The 8,682-nt window shown below is 30.1% G+C and overlaps 1 long non-coding RNA gene across 1 annotated transcript; it reads left to right on the forward strand.

Annotated features, from left to right (window-relative positions):
* The first annotated feature begins 1,918 nt into the window (after positions 1-1,918).
* Positions 1,919-2,343, forward strand: LOC141388134 (uncharacterized). Its single transcript, XR_012408735.1, has 3 exons — positions 1,919-1,968; positions 2,028-2,166; positions 2,257-2,343. It is a non-coding gene; the product is annotated as an uncharacterized lncRNA (long non-coding RNA).
* The last annotated feature ends 6,339 nt before the right edge of the window (positions 2,344-8,682 follow it).

An 8,682-nucleotide genomic window follows, 5' to 3' on the forward strand; every position in this document is an offset into this window, starting at 1 on the left:
TATTTTCATTATATTCTTACCATTCGTTTTGTAATTGTTTATTAATAATTAATTTTTTTAATTGTCTAGGCTCTCTTCTCTATTTTAGAGAATGTATGATGCCAATATGGGGATTTTACATAGATGAATTCCATACCTACATGGCTCTCTTTACTATTAATACTATTGATACCCAGACGAATCCTGTTTAATGTCCTTTTGTTTCTAAACGTAATTACATAAACACTAAACAAGTAAATAAATACATTTTAATTTTTCCGTATTTTTACAGATTAAAATTTGTTATGCTTCTTTACGTTCAAATATCGTAAAAATAGTATACGTTTCAAACCATCAAAATGGACTGCTATCACCTTTTGGCACAACGAAACACTTTTCGAGCAAAAACTTGAAGATAATTTATCCCCAGGTACTTTTATTATATTCTTACAATTAGTTTTGTAAATGTTTATTACTAATTTAAATTTTTCATTTGTCTAGACTTTCCTCTCTATTTTGGAGAATGTATGATGCCAATATGGGGATATTATAGCTATATTGCTCTTCATGGCTCTCCTGATTAATGTTTTTTTGTTTCAGCAACGTAAGTACATAAAGAATAAATATGTAAATAAATACATTTTAAATTTGCCGTATTTTTACAGATTAGAACTTGTTATTCTTCTTTACGTTCAAATATCGTAAAATAGTATACCTTTCAAACCGTCAAAGTGGATTGCTATCACTTTTTGGCACAACGAAACACTTTTCGAGCAAAAACTTGAAGATAATTTATCACCAGGTACTTTCATTATATTCTTACAATTAGTTTTGTAAATGTTTATTGCTAATTTAAATTTTTCATTTGTCTAAGCTCTCCTCTCTATTTTAAAAATATATGATGTCAATATGGGGACTTTATAGCTATATTGCTCTTCATGGCTCTCTTTACTATTTTAGTAACAGATTGATGCCCAGACGAATACTGTTTAATGTTCTTTTGTTTTAACAACGTAAGTAAAAAAAAAAAACTAAACAAATAAATAAAATTAATTTTATTATGGTTTTTCAGATTTGAATTTTAGAGAATGTATGATGCCAATATGGGGATTTTACATAGATGAATTCCATACCTACATGGCTCTCTTTACTATTAATACTATTGATACCCAGACGAATCCTGTTTAATGTCCTTTTGTTTCTAAACGTAATTACATAAACACTAAACAAGTAAATAAATACATTTTAATTTTTCCGTATTTTTACAGATTAAAATTTGTTATGCTTCTTTACGTTCAAATATCGTAAAAATAGTATACGTTTCAAACCATCAAAATGGACTGCTATCACCTTTTGGCACAACGAAACACTTTTCGAGCAAAAACTTGAAGATAATTTATCCCCAGGTACTTTTATTATATTCTTACAATTAGTTTTGTAAATGTTTATTACTAATTTAAATTTTTCATTTGTCTAGACTTTCCTCTCTATTTTGGAGAATGTATGATGCCAATATGGGGATATTATAGCTATATTGCTCTTCATGGCTCTCCTGATTAATGTTTTTTTGTTTCAGCAACGTAAGTACATAAAGAATAAATATGTAAATAAATACATTTTAAATTTGCCGTATTTTTACAGATTAGAACTTGTTATTCTTCTTTACGTTCAAATATCGTAAAATAGTATACCTTTCAAACCGTCAAAATGGATTGCTATCACTTTTTGGCACAACGAAACACTTTTCGAGCAAAAACTTGAAGATAATTTATCCCCAGGTACTTTCATTATATTCTTACAATTAGTTTTGTAAATGTTTATTGCTAATTTAAATTTTTCATTTGTCTAAGCTCTCCTCTCTATTTTAAAAATATATGATGTCAATATGGGGACTTTATAGCTATATTGCTCTTCATGGCTCTCTTTACTATTTTAGTAACAGATTGATGCCCAGACGAATACTGTTTAATGTTCTTTTGTTTTAACAACGTAAGTAAAAAAAAAAAACTAAACAAATAAATAAAATTAATTTTATTATGGTTTTTCAGATTTGAATTTTAATTATTTTTAACGTTTAAATATGGTAAAAATGTTATGTTTCAAACAGCCAAAATGGATTGTTATTGCATTTTGGTACAACGGAACTTTTTTCGAACAAACATTTGAAGATAATTGATATATCCCCAGGTACTTTCATTATATTCTTAGAATTCGTTTTGTAAATGTTTACTACTAATTTAAATTTTTCATTTGTCTACGCTCTCCTCTCTATTTTAGAGAATGTATGATGCCAATATGGGGATATTATAGCTATATTGCTCTTCATGGCTCTCTTTACTATTTTGGTAACAGATTGATGCCCAGACGAATCCTGTTTAATGTTCTTTCGTTTCAACAACGTAAGTACAAAAAAAAAACTAAACAAATAAATAAAATTAATTTTATTATAGTTTTTTAGATTTGAATTTGTAATTATTTTTATACCCTCCACCATAGGATGGGGGTATATGTCACTACGTTTGTAACTACTCGAAATAATCATTGTAGACCCCACAAAGTATATATATTCTTGATCAGCGTGCAATTCTACATCGATATAGCCATGTCCGTCCGTCTGTCCGTCTGTGGAAATCACTCAAGCGTCCGAACGGATTGACCTAGGTTGATGAAATTTTGGGAAAATATGTTATTTTTACGTAGGACTTTTGGTATTGAAAGCGGGCTATGTAGGTCCACGCTTTCGTATAGCCCCCATACAAAATGACGCGTGACGCGTCGTCGTTTTAAGGAATTTTTAAGATATTTGGCCCATTTTACCACCGAATTGGTTGTAATTTGGTACTTTGTGTCTCCAGAGGCCAAAAAATATTCCTACCAAAGTTGGGTTATATAGGTCCACGTTTTGGTATAACCCCCATATAAGGCCCCATATAAAGTACGCGTCATTTTAATATATTTTGAATGTATTAGACCCATTTGACCACAGAATTGGTTGTAATTTGGTATTTTGTGTCTTCAGAGGCCAGAAAACATTCCTACCAAAGTTGGGTTATATAGGTCCACGTTTTGGTATAGCCATCACATAATGCCCCTTATAAAGTACGCGTCATTTGAATATATTTTGAATGTATTAGACCCATTTGACCGAAGAATCGGTTGTAACTTTGTATTTTGTGTTTCCAGAGGTTAAGAAACATTTCTACCATAAAATTTTTATATAGGTCCACGTGTTGATATAGCCCCCCATAATACAACATCTCCCGATTTTCGATATTTTGAACGTTTTAGCCTCATTATCACACCGAGATGGCTGAAATTTGATATTTAGTCTTCTTTAGGCGTATAAAACTTTCCCCCAGAAATTTTTAGGTATAGGTCCACGCCATCATATAGCCCCCATAGAACGGTACCTTCCGCATTTCTGTATTTTGCAGGTTGTGGCCACATTAATCCACCGAAATGGCTGAAATTTGTGGTGGAGGGTATAAAAAGTTCGGCACGACCGAACTTAACGCTTTTCTGACTTGTTTACGTTTAAATATCGTAAAAATGTTATGTTTCAAACAGCCAAAATGGATTGTTATTGCCTTTTGGTACAACGGAACATTTCTCGAACAAACATTTGAAGATAATTGATTTATCCCCAGGTACTTTCATTATATTCTTACAACTCGTTTTGTAATTGTTTATTAATAATTTAAATTTGTTCAATTGTCTACATGGCTGTCTTTACTATTTTAATAACAGATTGATGCCCAGACGAATCCTGTTTAATGTTCTTTTGTTTCTACAACGTAAGTACATAAAAACTAAACAAGTAATCAAAAAAAATTGATTTAATTTCGTCATGTTTTTTTCAGATTTGAATTTGTAAGGCTTTTACGTTTAAATATCATAAGAATAAAATTGATTTTAAACATTCGTATTATATGGCTACTTATTTTTGGCACAGCTAAACACTTTTAACGAAATATTAAAGATAATTGGCATATCCCCAGGTACATTGTTGTACTCTCAGAATCAGTTTTGTTTTCAATTCTTCAATTATCTACGTTCTCTTCTCTATTTTAGTAAATTTATAGTGCCAATATAGGGATATAACATGAATGAATTCAATGGCTATGTTGCAGATTTATGCAACATCTAGCTATGATACGGATTAATGCCTTTATACCCCGGATACACTTAAACGGATTAACCCAGTGAGTTTGGGTTTCAAATGTCAATTCCATATCGCAAACGTCAAATAAATCCTCATGAAGTGGGTTAACCCGGCAAAAAGCTATGGTGTAAAAGTGCTATTACAAAACCTGTTTTCATGTTCCATTATTTCAACACCTTAATTAATTACATTAAAACATTAATGAACAAGTTTAGTTTTTTCCACAACATAGTTTGGCATGCTTTTTTAGTTTTAAATATTGTAAAAATAGTATTAGTACTAAACTATTTAAATGGATTCCTACTATTTTTCCATTAACCTCTTGAAGATAAATACAAATAAAAGAAAAACGATTAAAATGTACTGTTACTCTTTAATTTAAAACTCGTTTTTTTGTACTGTATTCGAAAAATTCGCTAACGAAGTAGCGGGCACTTTGCTAGTAAATAAATAAATAACTATATATATATAAATAAATTAATTAATTAATAAATAAATAAGTAAATAAACAAATAAATATTTCTGTTCTTGTTGTGAAGAGAGTTCTAAAACAGTATTTTCTGCTACCTTTCCAACACAGCAGATATCTTTAATATAACTTACGTGCATATGATGTTCAGCTATAAGCAATGTTGAAATACAAGAATGTGAGAGCAATTTTAAGTTCGGGGAGAAATTTTCTATTTCATATTTTGCGTTGCCCTTGTTTTGCAGACATCTCTTCAATACAAGAGCAGAGTGGTAGAATTGTTTCCATATTTTGAGTTAGCAAAAATATTAGTTTCTGTCTTGTGCAGATGTATACAAATTCTACAACTAAATATGGAATCTCAAAAAAATTATACAACTCAACCAAAAACGCAGGTATTGACTGCGCACTAAATTACAATGTATTGAAATTAATATTTGCCTAAAAAATATTTTTGGCCTCAAAACGCCAAAATGCAGCTGTGAATGATGCAAGTAAAAAAATCTTTATTAGATGAATGTTGTTCATTGGTAATTGCATCAGGTGAGAGCGGCTGAACCGATTTGCATAATTTTTTTAATGTTCGTCATAGCTTAACTTAGGTTTTTATGGAAAGAATATGTGACCACGCCCACTTTTACCACCACTTTATTAAATATGTAATATCTACAAAACTACTGAACCGATTTTCCTGAAAATATCAGGGCATGCACAGGGATGGCCCTCTGAGAACATAAGATTAAAGTACGTACTTCTTTGAGGCCTAAATTCCCGTACCGATGAAACGATTTAAATTAAATTCGCAGAAGATGCTCAAAATTAGCCGTGGTAATGTATATTTTACGAATTTTTAAGGAGCCCTTCCCCAAGTCCTTCTTATGAACTCTATATGTATATGCCAAACTTATGACCAGGGCCCTATTCCTCGAAACAACTTATCGCTTTTTATTTTGAACTTATCAAAAAGTACTTATTTTGAAAATGATAACCTTTTTTTGTTCCACAAAAATTACTTTTCAATTTCCCTTGCACTTAGCAAATTTGTCTATCACAGTTATTTCAGCACAGTTGTTGTGCTCTCTTGCTCAATTTTTCCGCCATATTGGTAAGTCTCTCAGTTCTCTTGCAAAGTGTGAATGATATTTGTTCCACAGAACCTTTTATCATCTTTGCATTATTTTTTACTTGGCAATAATAAATAAGACATGTAAAATTGAGACGAGCGAAAAAATGAAAAGAAACTGATATAATTAAAAGTAAATAAAATTTAATTAAATTAAACTGAATTAAAATTATCTTTTTGCTGTTTTGTTTGGCTTTCAGGTCAGAAACTTAAAAACAAAAGATTTTTTGTTTTTAATTGTTATTTATTTTTCCAATATTTCGATCATCGTCGATGATCATCATCAGGGATTTCTTTAATTTAAAATGAAAAACAAGCAACATTTAGTTTTAGAAATGTATAAACAAAAATATGTAAAAAATAAATACATTTTGTATTTCTCTGGTTTTACTAATTGCCACTAGACATTCTCACTTGATCACAACTGATTTTCGACTAACCAAAGTTCTTATGTTTCTCAATAATGTTTCGATATATTTGAGCACAGTGCTCTGTGTCTATTGTAGTTCATTCGGTTTCGCACAGGTACATTTATTATGTGGAACATTTCCAACATGTATCTTCGTCTGCCATTCGTTTTTTGGGTATAAAAATAAAATGAAATAAAATAAACTAAAATAATACAAAAAAATTATCAATTCAAAACCTGAAAAGCCAATTGATAATTCCCTTCGCCGGGATGAAATCATCATATTGGTAGCGATCAGTAAATTTTGCAAGCTGTCAGTGCGTTTTGTAAACATTATTCTCTGCAAAGAGGGTAGAAATGAAGTTAAGCCAATGGAGGAATACTCCAGACTTAAGCAATCATATAATACAAAATAAATTAATAAGAAATAAAAATAAAATAATTTTAATAAAGATTAAATAATGGTTAAATTAAATAAATTAAAATAAGATCAAAATAAATCAAATGAAGTAAAATAAAATAAAAAATAAAATAAATAAAAATAAAACAATATAAAATGAAGTGAAATAAAATAAAATTAAGTGAAATAAAGTAAAGTAAATTGAAATAAAATAAAGTTAAAAAATAAATAAAATAAAGTAAAATAAAACAAAATAAAATTAAGTGAAATAAAATAATCTAAAATAAAATGAAGGGAAATACAAATAAAATAAAATACAATAAAATTAAGCGAAATAAAACAAGGAAAAAGCGTTATGTTCGGCATAGAGTAATTAGTTTTCTTTCTCCACAAAGTGGAGAAGTTACTTGCCAAATTATAACTAATTCGTTCTGAAAATGTAGCTAAAACCCTTAAATTAGCTGAAATCGACGGCACTGCTATATATATACAAAGCTCAACTTCCAACTTGATTTAAGACACGTATGAACAGCATTTCATCCCCCTATCTCAACTCGTTCGGAAGATAGCGTGATTACAACCGACTGACGGACGGATGTGGTTAAATCAACTGAGAATTTTACGCTGATCAAAAATATATGTATACTAGCAAAATGCCCGCTACTTCGTATGCGGAAAGGGAAGAATATACAAATAAGCAATATTTAATATAAAAATGGTGAACACTAAAAATTTTGATGTACCAATACCTATTTTAATTGATGTTTAATTTCATTTAAATACCGTTGTACACCTTTAGTTCGAATTTCCAAAAAAAAAAGAAATACCTTATCGCATCCTACACGTCAACATTTTAAATTTCATTTCACGTTTCACTACAACGGTATGGGTAGTTTAAAAATTGTATCCACGTTTTCCAACCGAAGAAGTTGTAATTTCGGAATTTGTGATATCAAAATGTATTTCCGTATTTCCAACACCAGCTCAATATCTAAACACTAAAACAGAACGTAATACAAAAATTCTAAGTTCCAGCTATATCCCTTGATGCAACACCAAAACGGTACCAAATTTAGTACTTAAAATAGGTAATAGTTTTAAAACTTACATCCCTATATCAAAAACTATATCGCTACAGCAATACACAGTTACAGCTCTATATATTATTCCAAAATCAAATCTGTATGAATTCCCACAACATCCTCCTTATCTCCATATACCTCAACTGTTATCCTAATACCGAATTTCACAATTTCAGCTCTACCTCTTATGGTACGTATATCCACAATGACATTCATAACAGCGAATATTATACCAAATTTCCGAATTCCACATACCAAATTTAGTACCATTCAATAATTTTCGTACGAAAGTACGAATTTCAGTGACTCCACTCTGGAGTCTATATTTCAGGATTTTAGCTCGATGCGTTCACCAAATCCAAATTTTATCACATTAAGTACAATTTAGTACTTTTCGTAAATATAAGACTACTTAAATCGTCCACTCCAACAGTAATCTTAATTCCAAATGTCAATACCATTTAGTACTTTTTCGTTAATTAATAGTAGGTATTTCCAATATTATATCAGCCATCAACGACCCTCATACCAAATTTCATAATTTGTACTCATTAAAAAACTCCTTATATTATCGTTCATGCAATAACAAAATCGTACAAAATTTAGTACTTTTCGTTCACCTGGGTATAACATCAAAAATTACCTTCTTATATCAACCATTTACACCAACCGAGATTCTATTTTCCAGCTCTATCAGTTCCCCAAACCCAATTATAGTATTTTATATATAAATTCATAACAACGAATTTGCGAAAACTCCTCTTAAAATTTCAAAAATTCCAAAAAAAAAACATTCTTAGAATTCCACCCGTTCCTACACCCGATACAACATTTAGACTTCTTTAGTACTTTACGTAAATATACCAACGTTACATACCAATACTCACCCTAACTTTAAAGTACAAATTCCAGCACTGTCCCTACACCCAGCAACAAATTGGGTACCATGGTACGTATTTTAACAACCACATCTCTCAAGCCAACACTGACGATTATACACAATAACAACAAAAATCTTAATTCTAAATCTCAGGATTCCAGCAGTATCTGTTCGTACC

Source organism: Musca autumnalis, unplaced genomic scaffold (genome assembly GCF_047663935.1).
Source record: "Musca autumnalis isolate F117 unplaced genomic scaffold, ASM4766393v1 scaffold_6, whole genome shotgun sequence".
Lineage (NCBI taxonomy): Eukaryota > Metazoa > Arthropoda > Insecta > Diptera > Muscidae > Musca > Musca autumnalis.